Source organism: Arachis ipaensis, chromosome B3 (genome assembly GCF_059453495.1).
Source record: "Arachis ipaensis isolate K30076 ecotype BB chromosome B3, ASM5945349v1, whole genome shotgun sequence".
Taxonomy (NCBI): Eukaryota; Viridiplantae; Streptophyta; class Magnoliopsida; order Fabales; family Fabaceae; genus Arachis; species Arachis ipaensis.
Window position 1 is genome coordinate 33,301,649 of NC_142438.1, and position 19,424 is coordinate 33,321,072.

Sequence of the window (19,424 nt, forward strand, 5' to 3'; positions counted from 1 at the left end):
TAATTAAACTTGTAAATTCGTTATTTTAAAATCAAATCCAAATTTCTATTCTCTAACACATTAAACAATAGTAAGAATTTTTGTCCATTTAAAATTAAATATAAAGATATTTTAGTCTTTTCTAAAACTAATATTCAAATATTTAATTTCCAATACAAATAAAGCATTAAGCAACCTTAATTTTAAAGGGATATTACAATCTTTGTATAAATAATTCTAAATGAGTATTTTAGAGCATAATCAAATTTTAATATCTAATTTCTAACATAATTAAAGAACCTTAATTTTAAAAGAGATATTTTAATCTTTATAAAAATCATAAAGCAGGTAAATTAGTAAACAATATTAATCATAAAAAATATTGGTTAGTCTTTTAAATAACAGTCCTTAAAATGATATTTTTAAGCTTTTTAAAATTAATTTTTAAATGGGTATTTTAGAATTAGAATAGAGTAAAGGTGTATTTTCTCCATTTTAAAATCAAATACCTAATTTATAATATAATTAAAAAAAATTTAAATTTTGAAATGTTTTTAGTCATTCAGAAATCAAACAAATTTTTTTTTTGTATTTTTACAAGTTGAAAAGGATAGTATTGTTCTTTTTGTAAAGCTCTGTGTGTTAGGATGTTACATTCCACTAACATTCTCAGAAAAGAATCAAATTGGATACTCCACCAAACTAAGAACGTTAAATATTATTTCCTCAAACCTTATCAAAATATGAAATAACTTAGATTGGCTTCCCACCAACATAAAAATCTTAGATATTTCACTATTACATTTGAAACCTTTAGTAACATTTATCTTTTAACAATTATTAAAATGTTGGTAATTATGATAAAATTACATATTAAATAATATTTATGTTAAAATATTACTAAATATATTTAATTTTTTAAAAAATGTTACCCAATCTTAATCACTTATTCACAGAAATAAGAAAAACTCAATTCAAATCTAAAATCAAAATCAAAAATCAAAATCTCTCACTCCTCACATCCAAATCTCTATCTAATCACTTATTTCTTCACATGTTTGCTTCAATCTCGATCTCACTGGATTTCAATCTCAATCTGGCTTTTGTTTGATCTCGCTCTTGCTCTCTTCTCGATCTCACTCTTGATATCTCTCCAACGAGGCTACAATCTTTAAACTCATCACCGATCTGCTTTCCTAAGTTATTGCTGCTCCGCTGTCCTCCTCATTGTAAGTGTCTTTGCTTGCCGCTCGCAGTCGTTGTCGCCGTCGTCCTGCATGTAGGTCATCCTTCGATCCTTAATATGTTAATTTATGTTATGAATTCGTGGTCAACCCCTAAGTTAGTGCTTTTTAATTTTGGAATATGTTAATATATGCATTGATTTTGATTACTGTATTTGTTCATTTTTGTAAATTTCAATTACTGTAGTCGATTTTCAAGAAGTTAAATTCCTTATATTTAGCACTATGGAAGACAATTTTTAGTCTAGGACTTCTGATCTCTTCGTTTTTCATTTCTCAATTCTTTCAAGGGCTTCGATTCACTTTTTTTGGCAGAGATTTTCTAAGGTTTCTTACTCTGAAACTATTGGAAGATGTGGTTTCGATTCTTCAAATAAAGTTCAAGAAATTGTTTCTGCTGAGCATAATGCGGTTATTTCCATTGAGCATAAGGTCGCAAAGGGAGCAAAACAGTGACCAAAAAAGCCGTGTCACGGTGTACCTCAATGTTTATGATCTTACTCCCGTAAACAATTATCTTTGGCCTTGGGGTCTTTCATTTTGGTATTGAAGGTTTGTCTAATTCTCTTTCTTTTATGCTAGTTTTAATTTTTCAACTCCTTTATGTGATGTTTTGTTGTCTGCTTTGCTTATTATGGAGCACTTTCTAGCATTAGGTGCTAGGTTGAGGATACAATTTTAAACATTATTAAAATGGAGTAATTCAAAATGTCGTATTTTGTTAATTTTAATGGCTTATGATTCTGTTATTTATGTTCTTCATTGATGAATTTATGATACTAATAAAAACAAGTCTCTCTTTTTTCTCCTAACAATATGTGCATTAACATTTGGGGATCTTTGAATTGTCTCCATAATCATGTCACATGTGAAATGAGCTGTTGATGCAATAATTTATACTTTAGACAATAAAACTGGTAGAAGAAGCTGGGTCTCTTCTTATTTTCCCAATCTTAATTGTGATGATTAGCTTCGTTTGTTGTTATATACGGTTGAGTGTTGGATGAATTTATCGCTTTCTAATTTTGTATGATTATCCTCAAAATTTGATTTATTTGGGTGGTGAGTGTAACACGTTTACTTTTAGCATCTCATGATCGTACTAAAGGTTCAGGCGTTACTTACCTCTAATCCGTTAATTTCATATTATAATTGTTTAATATTGAGCATTTGTGACTATAAACCAAATCCTTAGTTACAAAATCAAAAAGCCTTTACTTTAATTCACTTAATCACACAATTATATCTACATAATAATAAATACATAGACTTATTCAAAATGCTCAAATACAAGTTCTGCCCCTCTAAAATCTTAGAATGACAAATGACGAAGGAAAAAATCTCAATTAAACAAACAACAGAAAATACAACACACACACACACACACAATATATATATATATACACAATATATATATATATATATATATATATATATATATATATATATATATATATATATATATATATAACTTTGTAAACCGGTCGCGGCTCCACGTCCAAGGCTTCCTGAACCAGTCACTGAAAAGAAAATTCTATAGGGGAGTGAGAACATCATCCTTTGCAGTGATCATTGCTCGTCCTATGTACCTTTTTGAAAACTAATGGTTTAACACTCAAAATCCAAGAATTCTTTTTAAAAGAGAGATCAGTTAATTATCCAAAACTTACAAAGAACCTTTTCATTTCTTATAAAAATCTTAAAAGTTTTTCCTAGATAGTATGAATGACCAACCTATTCCAAGCATAGGTTCATTAAGTCTATGCTTAATCAGTCTAATTTTTCATACCTTACTAAACCACAAACACAATCCAATCACGGTCTACGGCCCTTCACATAATCAATCACGGCCTCCGGCCCATCACATAATCAATCACGGCCTCAGGTTCAAACAACTCAATCATCATCCGATTCACCACAATCCGACCAATTTCTGTCACAAACATAAGTAATAAGATTCAAACACAATCAAGAACAGTTATAACAAGTATAACAATTAGCAGTTAAATAAAATTATTCACATAGGAAAACCAATTACAATATGCACACCCAAACAATGTCACATAAATGCATATGATGAATTCCTATCCTAACTGGCAGTGAGATCTCACTTGTCAGTTATCTTCCCAAACCCGACACATCTCCCAAAGATGACACCTCTATTCACGTATGTCATATGCGCTTCGTGGATATAGTACCCGAATTCACTCTTGTGATATCCTCAACCACTCGCATTTGAACGTAGGTAGGATACCACATCAACCTGCCCTCACGCTGACGCCACTATCTGGACAAGCGGGATCCCACATCAACCTGCCTTGCCAGGCACATAGCAAATTAGAAAGGCAGCCCTAACAGCACCATCGAAATCCCACATCAACTGACTCATAATGTTAGTACTTTCACAGGGATCCCACATCAACCTGCTTGCCGAGCGCATAGCAAATTACAAAGGGATTCTTAACAGCACTGATAAACCACTATTTTATGGTTTATCTTGTGCTCAATTGAGTGGTTTTTATCAAGTCTTTGCACACTTATTCATACTAATAGCATGGTTTTACATTTTCCTTCCTAATCTTGTGCTATGATTGAGAACATGTTTCCTGGGCCTTTAAATTTCTAATTTTAATCCTCTCTTATTACCATTCGATGTCTTGATATGTGTGTTAAGTGATTTCAGGATTTATAAGGCAGAAATGGCTTAGAGGATGGAAAGGAAGTATGCAAAAGTGGAAGGAATACAAGAAGTTGAAGAAATTGCTAAGCTGTCCAGCCTGACCTATTCGCACTCAATCAATCATAACTTGAGCTACAGAGGTGCAAATGAGGCGGTTTCAGTTGAGTTGGAAAGCTAACATCCGGGGCTTCACAACGATATATAATTTGTCATAGTTGCCATGCTGTTAGGTGACGCGCACGCATGGATCACGCGCACGCGTCACATTTGCGAAAATTCAATCCACGCGTACGCGTGGACGACGCGTACGCGTGACTTTGCCGCATGCTGGACGTATCAGAAACTGCTGGGGGCGATTTCTGGGCTGTTTTTGACCCAGTTTTTGGCCCAGAAAACACAAATTAGAAGCTATAAAGTGTGGAAATCCATCCATTCATTCGTACAACATTCATAATTCATAATTTTAGGTTTTTAGATGTAGTTTTTAGAGAGAGAGGCGCCTCTCCTCTCTCTAGGTTTTAGGAATTAGGATTTTTCTTAGTTTATGATTCATCCCTTCTTCATTCCAGGTTCAATGTTCCTTTAATTTAGTTTCTCTTCTACTTTTATTTGTTCTATTACTTTAGTTTGTTTATTTTCCCAATTTGATTTATGAACTCTCCATGTTAGATTTGATTTCTTTAATGCAATTTGAGGTATTTCAGATTTATGATTTCTTTCTTCTATTTATGATATAAATAATTTGGATTTTTCCCCTCTTGGCTTGGGTTGAGTAATTGGTGACACTTGAGTTATCAAACTCCTTTGTTGATTAATATTTGAAGTTTGCTGGTTGATTTGGATCCCTCTAAAGCTAGTCTTTCCTTAGGAGTTGACTAGGATTTGAGGAATCAAATTGATTAGTCCACTTGACTTTCCTTTATTTAGTAAGGGTTAACTAAGTGGGAGCAACGGACAATTCTCATCCTAATTGATAAGGATAACTAGGATAGGATTTCCAGTTCTCATACCTTGCCAAGAGCTTTTCTAGTTATTAGTTTACTTTCTTGCCATTTACTATTCTTGCTTCTTATCTTAAAAAAATCCCAAAATATACCTTTCCATAACCAATTATAAGCATACTTCCCTGCAATTCCTTGAGAGACGACCCGAGGTTTAAATACTTCGGTTATTACTTTTAGGGGTTTTGTAACTTGTGACAATCAAACTTTTGTACGAAAGGATTCTTTGCTGGTTTAGAAACTATACTTACAACGAGAATTTATTTGTGAATTTCTTTACTAGCAGAAAATTCGATCGTTCAAAATGGCGCCGTTGCCGGGAAATTGCAAACGTGTGCCTTATTATTGGTTATTGTAAATATTTTCTTTTTCGTTTCTTTGTTAGTGTTTCTAGTTTTAGGAGTTTATTTTTATTAATTTTTATTTGTTTTTATTTTCTTTAGCTACTATAAATTCTCACCCCTCTGTTTTCAAGTTTGGTTCCAATGTTGTTGTAAGGAATGGAAGCTATAATGAGAATAGGCATCAAGGTTGAAAGAATCAAAGATAGGAGGAGCCACAAGGATTTGATCAACCCTCTTGGCAATAACCCCCTCCAATGCGCTATAACCAACAACCAAATTATGATGCATACCAGGACAATAGCTATGGTGGACCTTTTCGTGACAACCAACCTCCACCAAATTACTATGGTCAAGAGCCATTCTATGGAGCGTACCAAGATAATGAATATGGTGGACCCCCTTGTAGTTACCAACAAGCCCCACCATATGCTTATGAACTACCTCCCCAACATACCTTTGAACCACCATACTCACAAGCCCCTTTCCACCATACACCTCCATATGACCTAACTCTTATCCACCCCAATTCCAATCCAATTATTCCCAAGAACCACCACTTTCATATGCACCATGTCCATATCCACCGACCCAAGGGCCATATGATCCTAATCATGCAATCCGAGCGACCCAAGAATCATAGGATCGTCTCAAGGAAACAGTGGATAAATTTCATGCAACCCTTCATCAACAAGAGCAAGCGATAAATCAATTAGCTTCCCGACGTTTGGACACTCAAAGAACCCCCATGGCTTCATGTGGAGAATCTAATGAAGAACGCAACATGAAGGAGACACTAGAAACTCTGGTGGACAGTGAGCAGCATGACTTTGTATTGGAACAATTAGAGGAAGCCGTAATCGTTGAAGAGAAAGAAGTGGTCGAAGACTTAGGAGATGCGGAACGTCCATGGGAAAGCCCAGTCATAGAGCCCCCTTCTAAGGAGTTTGAATTTGATGTTGAGGAGGGTGTACAACCTCCAAGGCATATCATGGTTGAAGACTTTAAAGGGAATGATCAAGAGATGGATTCAATCATTGATGAATTCTTATCTACATTTGAATCCTCTCCCATTGGACTTGACATGGAGATTAAAGAAGAAGAAGCACAACCTCCCATACCCTTGGTGAACAATGAAGAAGAGATCGAATTGAAAAAAAGCTACCAAGAGGAAGAGGTTGATATTGAAGAAGCTTGCAAAGAGGTGGAAGTTGTCAAAGAAGAGCCCAAGGGAATGAAGCTGGAGATCACCTTGCCAAGGTTGTTGGAGACCTCTCCCCCAAAGCCATCACCATTCATCCCTTCATTCAAGTGGGTAAATCTCTCATCTCTAAGCTTAATTAGCCCACTTGAATATGCTTTACTTGAAACGGATGGGCAACTTAGAGCTCTTTATGGCTATAAGAGTAAGAGGGAGATGGTTAGTGGTAAGAGTTGTCATGCAAGGTTCAATATGGTTGCACGCTCCAAGTTGAAGTGCAAGGATTGGTGTAGAGCTCGATTGAATGGGTCTAGGATGTTGTTTGGAAGCTTTAGTGAGAATTCAGATTGCTTGCCACCCGGTTGGAATACTAATGATCAACAAGAAGACGGGTGCAAAAGCAAGGTTTGGGACCCCGGAATTCATTCCAACAATCAACACTTTTGGGGCCTTGTCACTTACTTTAGATTGCTTGACGGCTGTATGCGCCTAGTTTGGGATCCCGGAGGCCATTGTAATTACAAATATTGGTGGGGATTCAAGGATCAGTACAAACACAACCCACCATGACAAGGAGCTCACCAAATGTCCAACTTAAGGACTTTAACTAAAAGTGCTAGGTGGGAGACAACCCACCATGGTATAATCGTTCCTTTTTATTCTAAATCTTATTTTATTTTATTTTTACTAATGTTCATTCATAATTTCTACATATAGTCTGCATTTGCATCTGCATACTGCATATAAAAAAATATAAAAAAATTGAACAGAAAGTTGCGTGAAAACTGTGCAGAAAGTATGCCAATCGCACAAGCATCACCACGCGTACGCGTCCCTCACGCGTATGCGTCATTTGAGATTTTGGCACCTCACGCGAACGCGTCAATGACGCGTACACGTAACCCTGCGAATTCGACATAAAAGGGTATATTGGTCGAAAGTTGGGCTGGCTTGGTGCTGGCACTGTGCCCGAGGCACAAATTGCATCACGCGTACGCGTCCCTGACATGTGCGCGTCATTTTCCAATTCTGCACATTCACGTGTCCGCGTCAATGACGCGCACGCGTCATATGCTATTTTGGCACACACCCCAATGCAAACAGAGAGTTATGCGCGCAAGGCTGCCTTCGCGCAGGTAGCACAAGCTCGGTCACGCGTACGCGTGACCGACGCCGACGCGTCGTCTCCCCATTTGTGCAACGCACGCATACGTGTGGAGTACGCGTGCGCGTCACTTACGCAACACCACCAGATCCCTGCGCCGCCACTTATCTTAACTTTTCTTTTCCAATCCTAATTTTTTTTCTATCTTTTCTTCTTTCTTCTTTCTTTCTTACTTCATCTCTTTAACTTCTCATCCTTCTTCGCTTTCATCCTATTTTACTTAATTTATTTGCATACTTTCATTCATTACATTTTAATTTTGTGCATATTTTTATTTTCTTTTCTAAATTTATTATTTTTCCATTGGTGTTAAATTTTTTTATTCAACTGTTGCATCTTTTCTTGCATTATTTCGGTGCTTCATGACTTGTTTTATTCTGATTGAGCAGTATTATTTAAATCAATGCTAATCTTTTATGATACTTGTACTCCTCTTGCATTGATATGAACTTATACTGTCATTCATTACCCACACTTCTCCCCTTTGTTGCAAATTTTGCACCACTGGTATGCCATGTGCTTCTATTGTTTTCTCACTTGCATGTTGTAGCTACCATGTAATTGAGACCCCATTATTTGGCATTAACCCACCCATACTTTATTTATTTTTTTCTCTTTATTTCTGGGTTAATTTTCTTCTTTTTCCTCTTCTTTCAGGATGGCCACCGAGGAAGGGAAACGGAAAACCTTTACATGGGCAACAAACAAGTTCCATCTGCACAATCTTTGGAGAAAAGCATCAGTATAGCAACCCATCCACTTGCACATCTCAGCATGCACCGAGGACGGTGCAATCTTTAAGTGTGGGGAGGTCGATACCGATCTCCATGGGTTAGTTATTTTCTTCCCAATACCAATGTCTTATTTTCTTTATTAGTTCATTGTTGCATTTATATGTTTGATTGCATATTTTCTTGATTTTGTGCATATTTTACCACTGCTTGGTTAAAGTAATGAGTTTCTTTTCAAGACTTTATAGTATTTCACTAATTTAAATTAAAGTTTTTGTGTTAAAACTTGTTTGAAGATTGTAAATTAGAACATGGTTTAAAGCTAAGAACACACAACTTGTGAGACTTGAGCTTAATTACATGGTTTCATTATTTAACCATAAGATTCCATTCTTGTGTGTTTTCTTCTCTATGATTGCAGATTTTACTTTGTCCCATTCTATATGTCAATTGTTTAGTGTATTTACATGCTTGCATATGATTGAGGTCATTACTTGTTTTTGCTCACTTATCCCAAATAGCATACCCTTTCAATCATCTTTGTTAGCCACTTTGAGCCTTTTTAATCCACATTTGTTCTGTATTTTACCAGATCACTAGCCTTAAGCAGAAAAATAGTTACTCCAAATTGAATCTTTAGTTAGCTTAAGATAGAGATTGTGTATCAACTAAGTGTGGGAAAACTGTGGGAACATGGGTTAATAAGGGAATGTGTTATGTTTCTATTTTGATAAAATATTAGGAATTTGGGTACCTACTCATGTGAAACCAAAAAAAATTAAAAATCCATGTGCATTGATATGTCATGTTTACCTTTATATAAAAAAAAAAGAGAGAAAAAGAATAAAAAAAGAGAAAAAGAATAAAAAAAAAGAAAGGAAAAATAAATAAATAAATATTACAAAATAAATAAATAAATAAGGAGACAAAATTACCCCAATGTCAAGTTTAATAAAAGATCAATGCATATGGGGTGAAATTAAAAAAAATTTGGTACATGAGTATGTGATACAAAAGTGGAAATTTTGGGTAGTTAGGGATGATTTGAGAGTTATATAGAGTGTGTATGTGTGTTAGGTGAGAGTTTAGGTTAGTCAAAGATTCATATTTTAGCTCATTTGGCCATACGTATATCCTCACCCTTACCTTAGCCCATTACAACCTTGAAAAGACCTCATGATATTTGCATTGGTATACTAAATATTTGTTGATTGGTTAGATGAAGAACAAAGTTTAGAAAGCATGATTAGAGAAGAGTAGAGTGATTAACCCTAGACACTTGAGAGATTAGAGTGATATACACTACCAGTAAGGGTTCAACGCTTGATTCTATGTTCCCTGCTTTCATGAGCTATCTTCTTACCAGTTTACTTGTCTTTTACTATATGATTTGAATTAGTGGAATCTGATTTATGTTTGTCTTGAAGAGCTTATTTACTTTTAACCAAGTAGACAGAAACATTTTTGCATATAGTTGCATTCATATATAGGTTGCATTTCATAAGTTTTACCATTCCTCTTCACTCCTTTATAGCTTCTCTTGAGCTTAGCATGAGGACATGCTAATGTTTAAGTATGGGGATATTGATAAACCACTATTTTATGGTTTATCTTGTGCTCAATCGAGTGGTTTTTATCAAGTCTTTGTACACTTATTCATACTAATTGCATGGTTTTACATTTTCCTTCCTAATCTTGTGCTATGATTGAGAACATGTTTCCTGGGCTTTTAAATTGCTAATTTTAATCCTCTCTTATTACCATTCGATGCCTTGATATATGTGTTAAGTGATTTCAGGATTTATAAAGCATGAATGACTTAGAGGATGGAAAGGAAGCATGCAAAAGTGGAAGGAATACAAGAAGTTGAAGAAATTGCTAAGCTGTCCAGCCTGACCTCTTCGTACTCAATCAATCATATATAGAGGTCCAAATGAGGCCGTTCCGATTGCGTTGGAAAGCTAACATCCGGGGCTTCGCAATGATATATAATTTGCCATAGTTGCCACGCTGTTAGGCGATGCGCACGCGTGGATCACGCGCACGTGTCACATCTGCGAAAATTCAATCCACGCGTACGCGTGGACGACACATACGCGTGACTTTGCTGTGTGCTGGACGTATCAGAAATCGCTGGAGGCGATTTCTGGGCTGTTTTTGACCCAATTTTTGGCCTAGAAAACACATATTATAGGCTATAAAGTGGGGGAATCCATCCATTCATTCATACAACATTCATAATTCATAATTTTAGGTTTTTAGATGTAGTTTTTAGAGAGAGAGGCTCTCTCCTCTCTCTAGGTTTTAGGAATTAGGATTTCTCTTAGTTTATGGTTCATCCCTTCTTCATTCCAGGTTCAATGTTCCTTTAATTTAGTTTCTCTTCTACTTTTATTTGTTCTATTACTTTAGTTTGTTTATATCCCAATTTGATTTATGAACTCTCCATGTTAGATTTGATTTCTTTAATGCAATTTGAGGTATTTCAGATTTATGATTTCTTTCTTCTATTTATGATATAAATAATTTGGATTTTTCCCCTCTTGGCTTGGGTTGATTAATTGATGACACTTGAGTTATCAAACTCCCTTGTTGATTAATATTTGAAGTTTGCTGGTTGATTTAGATCCCTCTAAAGCTAGTCTTTCCTTAGGAGTTGACTAGGATTTGAGGAATCAAATTGATTAGTCCACTTGACTTTCCTTTATTTAGTAAGGGTTAACTAAGTGGGAGCAACGGACAATTCTCATCACAATTGATAAGGATAACTAGGATAGGATTTCCAGTTCTCATACCTTGCCAAGAGCTTTTCTAGTTATTAGTTTACTTTCTTGCCATTTACTATTCTTGCTTCTTATCTTAAAAAGATCCCAAAATATACCTTTCCATAACCAATTATAAGCATACTTCCCTGCAATTCCTTGAGAGATGACCTGAGGTTTAAATACTTCGGTTATTACTTTTTAGGGATTTTGTTACTTATGACAATCAAACTTTTGTACGAAAGGATTCTTTACTGGTTTAGAAACTATACTTACAACGAGAATTTATTTGTGAATTTCTTTACTAGCATAAAATCCATTCGTCAAGCACCATCGGGATCGTACATCAACCGACTCAGCATGTTAGTGCTTCCTAGGAATCCCACATCAACATGCCTAACCTTAACACTTAGTGACTTATCAAAAATCTCAGTAATATCTACAATCAATTAGGCTCAAATCATATATCAAAATTATTCTTGACCCATTTACTTTAAAAAACAAACGTATTTAAATTCACATCTTGCCAAGAATCACTTTTCCTCCAAAATCAACTTCCTTTCGAAACGGAGCCACTTTATGTAACATTTTTCCAAAATTTCTAGACATCAAAACCATACCAGATTTAAAATCTCTTTTAACAAAATCAAAATCATTCATTCTAAATCAGAATTTGATAATAAAACAATACAGTAGAGTCTCAAGATGTTAGGGAAAAAATAACCTATCTCATTTTCTTAGATTCATTAAAAATCCTTAAAGTCATAGCTTCTTGGTTTGAATCAATCAAAATAGAATTTAAACCAAAACCAAGTCATATAACCAAATCAATTTCAACACCAAATTACTTAAACCAAACTAAATCATTTAAAGCAAAAACCAATTTCAGCTTCATTCTCAAATCTTAAACATTCCCAAGAGCTCGAAAATTGTTTAGTTTTGCTAAATCAAAATTTTAAAGAGTACTTTAAACTTTTCTCCAAAAGGGCGTAAAATGAAACTAATCAATCAAAATTTAGTTTCTCTTAAATCCACTAAAACTCCTCCGAATGTATTTCTTTAAACAAACTCCAAAAACATAAGTCTTTTCATATGTAAATCGACTTAAAAATATAATTCTTTTCTTAAATAAATTATACTCAAAATGTAATACTTTTCTTAATAAATAAAGCTCAATCATAATTCTCTTCTCAATAATTCAAATCAAAACATAATTTATTATTTTCTTAACTAATTCAGGTAAAATTCTTAAATTCATAATTTTCTAAATAACATTTCAAACAAAGTCTCAGATTTTATAGAAATTTCAGCAGCCCTCTCTTAAAACTTGGACTTTGCCACCCTTTTCGGGTCCCAACTAAACCATTATGCAACTTTTTCCAACAGGTTCAAAATCAAATCAGTTCAAAATTAAGCTGATTCCAAAAATTCATATAATTTTCATAACTCAAGAAAATCTATTTGACAACTGCCAATTCAACAAAATCAAATCAATAATTCAATTAAATAAACAGATATATTCATTCAAAGCAAATCAAGGAATTCATAAAATTTACATAATCACCAAAAATTGTATTTATCACATCAATATCCATTTATAACATTTCCGAAATATAAAATAAGCTTTTTAGAAAAACCCTACCTCTAAAAGTCGAACCCATAAACCAAATGCGTCAAACGAAACCTTTTCCTCTCGGTCTGGCATCAGTGACAGCCGCAACCATAACTCCACTCACTTCCGCAACAGCAGAAACAACAAACATGCGGCCTCGATAACTTATCCCTAAAACATTAATATCATGAAAACCTTAAAATACATAATGAAAATATTAACGGTGACAATCAAGGTTCACAGTAACATAAACTTATCTAACATAAATTGGGATTAACACGAAATAGATATTAAATGAAATTAGAAGATAGTTGTTAATAGAATATTGCAGTAAATAGGAACGAAACCAATTAGTCTCACCACGAGAAACGAAGTAGGATGACACCACATCAACTTTTATTTTAATCGTACAATTTTCGAAACTCAACCCTGGGATATTAACATCGCAAAATTCTCAATAATTCATAGAAAAATAATAGCGGTAAGGATTTCAAGGCTAGAATAACTCACCGCAGCTAAAGAAAAATGAGGAAACGGAGCGGCAACAACTCCGTCAACTACCCCAAGTGACGGAGGCGGCAAGAATCTCTAATGACAACAACTGTAATAACCAGGCAATGACAATAATGTTTTCAGAATTCAAAAGAACAAAAACTGAACTCAAAAACTTTACTGACAGTAGACCTCAGCTACGGCAGCTCTGTTTTCCGACGACAGAGGCTCGGCCACCCACCTTCAGCAATGGCGACGGAGCATGCGATGACGGCTGGGCACGGCGGCGGGGGTAGAACCAGCTTCTCCCTTCAAGTACACGTCGCACTTCCGTCAACCTCTCTCCCTCTCTCTCTCTCTCTCTCTCTCTCTCTCTCTCTCTCTCTCTTCGCGAACTCTCTCTCTTCGGCTCCATGATGGATGACGACGACTCTGGCATTCGGTGAGGACGACGGCGGCACGGACACAGCAGTAGCGGCAGCGAGTTTCTGCTGCAATGAGGAACGGCGGAACAGCGTCGTTCTTCTCCTCTGGCTCCCTCCTCCGCATCAGCACCAGCAACGAGCAGTTCGGCAACGATGGTGAGGCCCAACGGCACTGGCTTGTCCCCCCTCCTTTCTTCTCTTCTCTGTCTCTGTTTCTCCCTCTCTCCCTCAACATTTTCTTTTCTTTCTTCCATTTGGCCGTCTGTGTGTGATAGGGGAAGGGGTTAGTGATGGACAGAGTTGGGTACAAGGGGATTAGGATTTTGTGTTTTATTTTTTGGGTTAGGATAGGATTTGGGGCAAAATGTAAAATTATAGATTTTTGGGTAAATTAACGTTTGAGTAATTTTCATAAAATTTGGTGATATTGTAATTAATTGAAATCTAATTTATTCTCAAAAATTACTTTAAAAATATTATTTAATTATCAATTTGTTGATTAATTCTCAATCAAGTATTCTAATTTAAAATTTAAGATAATATAATTTATTTTTCTATTTATAAAAATTAAAGTATTAAATTCCAAAATTTGAATTATTTAAATTAAATCATATAAATTTTCTTTTCTTTTACAACTACTAAATCTTATTATTTAAATATAAAAAATTATTCAATATTTATAAAATTAAGTAAAATCCCTATTTTAATTACTAAAACTTGATTTAATTAATTTTAATAAAATAATTTCTGAAAATAAAATTTTTAATAAATAAATAAATTTTGAATTGGCTCATAATAAGATTTTTCAAGAATTTTGGATCTTACATTCTACCCACCATATAAAAATTTTTGTTTTCGAAAATTGAAGTAATACACAAGATGTTACATAGTTTTAATACTTTACTTCTAAATACTTGAGAAAAGCAAGAAATCTCGGCATATATATAAATTTTTAAATACTGTATAAGTCATAAGACTTAGATATAAGGAAAAAGTGTGGTGTAAAGCAGAAGTTACAAGGTAGGCTCAAAACAAAGAGGTCACATGGCATCAACAATTTACCAAAACTTGAAGAAATTCAATAAGGTGTAAATTTTCAAGATAGATGGTTAAAAAAACAATGTGGTCGACAGGCTGATGAGCGGATAATTTATACCCTTTTTGGCATTATTTTTACATAGTTTTTAATATATTTTAGTTACTTTTTATTATATTTTTATTAATTTTTATGCAAAAATCACATTTCTAGACTTTACTATGAGTTTGTGTGTTTTTATGTGATTTCAGGTATTTTCTGGCTGAAATTGAGGGACCTGAGCAAAAATCTGATTCAGAGGCTAAAAAAGGACTGTAGATGCTATTGGATTCTGACCCTCCTGCACTTGAAGTAGATTTTCTAGAGTTACAAAAGCCCAATTGACACGCTCTCAATTGTATTGGAAAGTAGACATCCTGGGCTTTCCAGCAATATATAATAGTTCATATTTTGCCCGAGATTTGATGGCCCAAACTGGCATCCAAAGCCAGCCTAAAACATCTTGGCGTAAAACGCCCAAACTGGCACCAGAATTGGAGTTAAACGCCCAAACTGGCAACCAAGCTGGCATTTAAGTCCAGGAATAGCCTATGCACATGAAAGCTTCAATGCTCAGCCCAAGCACACACCAAGTGGGCCGTGGAAGTGGATTTCTGCACTATCTGCACTTAGTTACTCAATTTCTGTAAACCCTAGTAACTAGTTTAGTATAAAACTACTTTTAGAAACTTATTTTATATCTTTTGATCACTTTTGATCATCTTATGTTACATTGGGAGGCTAGCCACACGGCCATGCCTAGACCTATTTTCTCTTATGTATTTTCTACGGTGGAGTTTCTACACCTCATAGATTAAGGTGCGGAGCTCTGCTGTTCTTCTTGAATTAATGCAAGTACTATTGTTTATCTCTAAATTCACACCTACTTCTTCTCCAAGATATACTCTCGTACTTAATTCAGTTAAGTCAGAATGAAGGGGTGACCCGTGACAATCACCCACTATCTTCGTTACTCGCTTAGCCAAGATCCGCGTGCCTGACAACCACAAAGCGGTCTACATGATGTTCAACGTAGTCATTGGACAACAGCTGGAGTATATTCTCTTGGATATCTAGTACACGGACCGAGTCCGTGAAATTAGTATCTTCATGGTATAGGCTAGAATCATTGGCAGCATTCCTGGGATCCGGAAAGTCTAAACCGTGTCTGTGGTATTCCGAGTAGGATCTGGAAAGGGATGACTGTGACGAGCTTCAAACCTGGGAATATTGGGCGCAGTGACAGTGTGCAAAATGATCAATGGATTCTATTCCGACGCTAGCGGGAACCGACAGATGATTAGCCATGTGGTAGCTGTACCTGGTATTTTTCATCCGAGACGAGAAATTCGACAGTTGATTAGCCGTGCAGAAACCATAGAGGACCATTTTTACTGAGAGGATCTTACAGCTTGCCATGGAAGGGAGCACGCATGGTTGGAAGAAGGCAATAGGAAAGCAGAGGTTCAGAAACAACAAAGCATCTCCAGACGCTTATCTGAAATTCCCACCAATGAATTACATAAGTAACTTTATTTTATTTTATGTTTTATTTATCTTTTAATTATTAAAACTTTATAACCATTTGAATCTGCCTGACTGAGATTTACAAGATGACCATAGCTTGCTTCAAGCCGACAATCTCCGTGGGATCGACCCTTACTCACGTAAGGTATTACTTGGACGACCCAGTGCACTTGCTGGTTAGTTGTGCGGAGATGTGAAAAGTGTGAATTACGATTTCCGTGCACCAAGTTTTGGCACCGTTGCCGGGGATTGTTCGAGTTTGGACAACTGACGGTTCATCTTGTTGGTTAGATTGGGTAATTTTATTTTATGTTTAAGCTTTTTATTTTTAATTTCGAAAAAAATACAAAAAAATTTTAAAATCATAAAAACCAAAAAAATTTGTGTTTCTTGTTTGAGTCTAGTGTCAAATTTTAAGTTTGGTGTCAATTGCATATTTTAATTTTTCTTTAATTTTCGAAAATATATGCATTGTGTTCTTTATTGATCTTCAAGTTGTTCTTGATGATTTTCCTTGTTTGATCTTTAAATTTTCTTGTTTTGTGTCTTTTCTTGTTTCTCTTGTGCATTTTCGAATTCATTGTGTTTAAAAGTAAAAAATTTTTAAGTTTGGTATCTTGCATGTCTTTCTTTTCTTAAAATTTTTCAAAAATATGTTCTTGATGTTCATCATGATCTTCAAAGTGTTCTTGGTGTTCATCTTGACATTCAAAGTGTTCTTGCATGCATTATTTGTTTTGATATTAAATTTCCATATTTTGTGTCATTTTGTTGTTTTTCTCTTTCTTCATTAATTCAAAAAAATCAAAAATAATATCTTTCCCTTATTTTACTCATAAATTTCGAAATTTTGGGTTGACTTAGTAAAAAATTTTTAAAATTTAGTTCTTTCTTGTTAGTCAAGTAAAAATTTCAATTTAAAAATTCTATCTTTTCAAATCTTTTTCAAAAAAATCAAAACTTTTTTCATTTTTCTTTCCTGTTTTTTTCGAAAATTTTAAAAATTGATTTTCAAAATTTTTTTTCTTAATTTTATTTCATATTTTCGAAATTAATGCTAACAATTAATATTTTGATTCAAAAATTTCAAGTTGTTACTTGCCTATTAAGAAAGGATCAATCTTTAAATTCTAGAATCATATCTTTTAGTTTCTTGTTAGTCAAGTAATCAACTTTAATTTCAAAAATCAAATATTTTTAAATTTTCTTTTCAAATCTTTTTCAAAATAGATTTCAATCATATCTTTTTCAAAATTTAATTTCAAAATCTTTTTCTAACTTATCTTTTCAAAATTGATTTTCAAATCTTTTTCAATTAACTACTTGACTTTTTGTTTGATTTTAAAAGTTTACTATTTCTTATCCTTTTTTAAAACTACTTAACTACCTTGCTCTCTCTGATTTTGGAAAACCACTAACAACTTTTTCAAAATTCCTTTTAATTAACTAATTGTTTTAAATTCTAATTTTAATTTATTTTCCTTCTTAAATTCGAATTCTAACTAATAATTAAAATAAAAACAAAAATATTTTTCTTTTTTTTTGAATTAATTTTCGAATACACACACACTCTCTCTCTCTCTCTCTCATCTCTTTCTATTTATTTTATTTATTTACTAACACTTCTCTTCTTATAATTCGAACCTTCTCCCTCTCTCTGTGTTCGAATTCTTCTTCTCCCTTCTTCATTCTATTCTTCCATTCTTCTACTCACATAAAGGAATCTCTATACTGTGATATAGAGGATTCCTCTTCTTTTCTTTTCTGTTCTCTTCTTTTTTATATAAGTAGGAACAAGGATAAGAAAATTCTTGTTGAAGCTGATCCTGAACCTGAAAGGACTCTGAAGAGGAAGCTAAGAGAAGCTAAAGCACAAAACTCTGGAGAGGACCTAACAGAAATTTTTGAAAAAGAAGTAGAGATGGCAGCCGAAAATAACAACAATAGTGGAGATGCAAGGAAGATGCTTGGTGACTTTACTGCACCCACTTCTGACTTCTATGGAAGAAGCATCTCAATTCCTGCAATTAGAGCAAACAACTTTGAGCTTAAGCCTCAATTAGTTTCTCTAATGCAGAAGAATTGCAAGTTTCATGGACTTCTATTGGAAGATCCTCATCAGTTTTTAGCTGAATTCTTGCAAATATGTGACACTGTTAAGACCAATGGGGTTAATCCTGAGGTCTACAAACTTATGCTTTTTCTTTTTGCTGTAAGAGACAGAGCTAGGATATGGTTGGACTCACAACCTAAAGAAAGCCTGAACTCTTGGGAAAAGTTGGTCAATGCCTTCTTGGCCAAATTCTTTCCACCTCAAAAGTTGAGCAAGCTTAGAGTGGAAATCCAAACCTTCAGACAGAAGAAAGGTAAATCCTTCTATGAAGCTTAGGAAAGATACAAGAAATCGATCAGAAGGTGTCCTTCTGACATGCTTTCAGAATGGAGCATCTCATGTATATTCTATGATGGTCTGTCTGAATTGTCCAAGATGTCATTGGATCACTCTGCTGGTGGATCTCTTCATCTGAAGAAGATGCCTGCAGAAGCCCAGGAACTCATTGAAATGGTTGCAAATAACCAGTTCATGTATACTTCTGAAAGAAATCCTGTGAATAATGGGATGACTCAGAAGAAATGAGTTCTTGAGATTGATACTCTGAATGCAATATTAGCTTAGAACAAAATATTAACTTAGCAAGTCAATATGATTTCTCAGAATCTGACTGGAATGCAAGCTGCATCCGGCAGTGCTAAAGAAGCCTCTTCTGAAGGAGAAGCTTATGACCCTGAGAATCCTGCAATGGAAGAGGTGAATTACATGGAAGAATCCTATGGAAACACCTATAATCCTTCATGGAGAAATCACCCAAATTTCTCATGGAAGGATCAACAGAAGCCGATTCAAGGCTTCAATAATAATGGTGGGAGAAATAGGTTTGGCAATAGCAAGCCCTTTCCATCATCTTCTGAGCAACAGATAGAGAATTCTAAGCAGAGCCACTCTGACCTAGCAACCATAGTCTCTAATCTATCTAAGACCACTCAGTTTCATGACTAAAACAAGGTCCTCCATTAGAAATTTGGAGGCACAAGTGGGTCAACTGAGTGAAAGAGTGGCCAAAACTCCTCCAAGTACTCTCCCAAGCAATACAGAAGAGAATTCAAAGAGAGAGTGCAAGGCCATAAATA

General features: G+C 34.6%; 1 non-coding gene across 1 annotated transcript; it reads right to left on the minus strand.

Annotated features, from left to right (window-relative positions):
• Positions 1-18,561: 18,561 nt before the first annotated feature.
• On the minus strand, positions 18,562-18,669 carry LOC148570253 (small nucleolar RNA R71). Its single transcript, XR_015908884.1, has one exon. It is a non-coding gene; the product is annotated as a small nucleolar RNA R71 (small nucleolar RNA).
• Between the last annotated feature and the right edge of the window lie 755 nt (positions 18,670-19,424).